General features: G+C 40.2%; 1 pseudogene; it reads left to right on the top strand.

Annotated features, from left to right (window-relative positions):
- Positions 1-338: 338 nt before the first annotated feature.
- On the top strand, positions 339-1138 carry LOC129509825 (40S ribosomal protein S4-like; annotated as a pseudogene).
- The last annotated feature ends 2060 nt before the right edge of the window (positions 1139-3198 follow it).

Raw genomic sequence — 3198 nt, 5'->3', positions numbered from 1 at the left:
TGGGTATCATCTTTATCTTTCTCTACCCGATATGTGAGTTTCTCACCGCCCCCCCCCCCAGAGGCATTTCTGAGTCCTGGGCTAGCATGACACCAGAGATACGTGCACACACACACTGCTTCCCAGCACCCTGGCCTGTCCTCATCTCAGCTTCTAGGTTCCACACCAGCAGAGTGCAAACGTTTTAGTAGCTACCACAGTAGCTGTTGAGCTTATGCCAGTTGGAAATTATGACAGCTTCAAGGGTCCTTGGAGGTAGAAATGATGCAGTAGAAAGCACTCAGGACTCAAACACTTTTTAAAATGATAAAAAGTCTCTTTTCATGCCTAGCGCAGCCATGGCTCGTAGTCCTCGTAGTCCCGGGAAGCATCTGAAGCATGTAGCAGCTCCAAAGCACTGGATGCTGGATAAACTGACTGGTGTGTTTGCTCCTCGCCCATCTACTGGCCCCTATAAGCTTAGAGAGTGTCTTCCTCTCATCATTTTCCTAAGGAACAGACTTAAGTATGCCCTAACAGGGAATGAAGTGAAAAAGATCCATATGCAGCATTTTATTAAGATGGATGGCAAGGTCCAAACTGATATCACCTACCCTGCTGGTTTTATTGATGTCATCAGCATTGACAAGACTGGGGAGAATTTCCATCTAATCTATGACACCAAGAGTCACTTTGCTGTTCATCGGATTACACATGAGGAGGCCAAGTATAAGTTGGGCAAAGTGAGAAAGATCTTTGTGGGAACAAAAGGAATCCCTCATCTGGTGACTCATGATGCTCGCACCATCCACTATCCTGATCCCCTCATCAAGATGAATGACACCATTCAGATTGATTTGGAGACTGGAAAGATTGCAGATTTCTTCAAGTTTGATACTGGTAATCTGTGTATGGTGACTGGAGGTGCCAACCTGGGAAGAATTGGTGTGATCACCAACCAAGAGAGCCACCCTGGTTCTTTTGATGTAGTTCATGTGAAAGATGCCAATGGCAACAGCTTCGCCACCCGACTCTCCAATATTTTTGTTATTGGCAAAGGCAACATACCATGGATTTCTCTTCCCCATGGAAAGGGTATCTGCTTCACCATTGCTGAGGAAAAAAAAAGAGACTGGCAGCCAAACAGAGCAGTGGGTAAAATGGTCCCTAGGTGACATGATTGGAAGTCTGTATACTTAATTAAAGATTCTACAGCATGATAAAAAAATTAAATTAATTTAAATTAAATGATAAAAAGTATACTGGTGAAAACACAGAGAGAAGAGCATGCTCAGACCCGGCTGGCTTGAGGATAAACAGCTTCATCTCCAAATAGCAATTTGGTAGCATGTCTGAAGAATCTCAAAAATGTTCATGTCTTTTAAGCAATATTTTTTCTAAGAAATATCAAAAATATGTATGTAAGTATCTTACATGGTTATGTGGGAATTAAAGCTAATTCCTGTAAAGTGCTTAAAATAATAGTTCCTGGTACCTAAAAAGCCTTGTATAACTATGAGCTAATATGAATAACTGTTGTTATTTCCCTCTTTAAATTTCCCTAGCTTTTTGGGGTGCCTGGGTGGCTCAATCAGTTAAGCATCTGCCTTCAGCTCAGGTCACGATCCCAGGAGTCCTTGGATCCAACCCTGCATCGTGTTCCCATTCAGCAGAGACTCTGCTTCTCACTCTCCTTCTGCCCCTTCTTCCCGTTGCTGTTCTCTTTCTCTCTCTCTCTCTCTCTCTCTCTCTCTCTCTCTCTCTCTCTCACACACACACACACACACACACACACAAATAAATAAAATCTTTTTAAAAATAAAGAATAAAGAAATAAATTTCCCTAGCTTTTTAAACCTTCTAAAATATCTTTGCATTATATTTATAACCAGAAAAAAGTTATAATATAAATGTCAATCCTAAAGAAATAATCTAGAAATTTTTAAAGATGCTTAATGCCCAAGATTGTCATACTATCATTTAGAATAGTGACAAATTGGAAATAATTTCAATGTACAACAACAAGGGGTTGACTAGGTAAATGAGGATGCCTCCATGTGATTGAGTACATTGTAAAAGAAATTAAAAATGATGATGCTGAGGAATTCTAGTAACTTTTGGAAATATTAATGTCCCTAAATTAGGGGTAGAAAGCATACAAGATTATACACACGTACTTCCAACTGTGATCAAAAAAACCCATAGAGGTGTGAAAGAGCCTGGAAGAAATTCTAACCAAGTGTTAGCTAATACCTTCTTCCTACACTTAAACCTTAAAGGATTTCAATAAATTTCAAGGTACATGTACTACAGGGAATAAGCAGATGATAGTTTCCTAAAACAAGGGATCCAAAATAGCTCTCTGCCCATAGAACTCATGGAGTGCTAAGGCAGGAAGAAGCATCAGAAGAGCTGGGGGAGGAGCAAGAGTTTGAGAGTAAGACCAGCCCAGTTCAAGTCTCAACTGTACTTTTACTCCTGGGGTGACTCCAGGAAGGTGATTTAACCTCTCTAAGTAAATTGGTAGTAAGCGGAGTACCTACACCATACATGAAATGAACCAGTGGATCTTGGAAACTAGCCCTTTATCTGATACGTCATTTGCAAATATCTTCTCCCATTCTGTAGGTTGTCTTTGAGTTTTGTTGACTGTATCCTTTGCTGTGCAAAAGTTTCTTATCTTGATGAAGTCCCAATAGTTCATTTTTGCTTTTGTTTCTTTTGCCTTCATGGATGTATCTTGCAAAAAGTTACTGTGGCCGAGTTCAAAAAGGGTGTTGCCTGTGTTCTCCTCTAGGATTTTGATGGAATCTTGTCTCACATTTAGATCTTTCATCCATTTTGAGTTTATCTTTGTGTATGGTGGAAGAGAGTGGTCTAGTTTCATTCTTCTGCATGTGGATGACCAATTTTCCCAGCACCATCTATTGAAGAGACTGTCTTTCTTCCAGTGGATCGTCTTTCCTCCTTTATCGAATATTAGTTGACCATAAAGTTCAGGGTCCACTTCTGGATTCTCTATTCTGTTCCATTGATCTATGTGTCTGTTTTTGTGCCAGTACCACACTGTCTTGATGACCACAGCTTTGTAGTACAACCTGAAATCTGGCATTGTGATGCCCCCAGCTATGGTTTTCTTTTTTAAAATTCCCCTGGCTATTCGGGGTCTTTTCTGATTCCACACAAATCTTAAAATAATTTGTTCCAACTCTCTGAAGA

The sequence above is a fragment of the Nyctereutes procyonoides genome, unplaced genomic scaffold (assembly GCF_905146905.1).
Source record: "Nyctereutes procyonoides isolate TBG_1078 unplaced genomic scaffold, NYPRO_anot_genome, whole genome shotgun sequence".
NCBI lineage: Eukaryota > Metazoa > Chordata > Mammalia > Carnivora > Canidae > Nyctereutes > Nyctereutes procyonoides.
The sequence above is the reverse complement of the archived record's forward strand: the minus strand, read 5'-3'. Positions and strand labels throughout refer to the sequence as shown.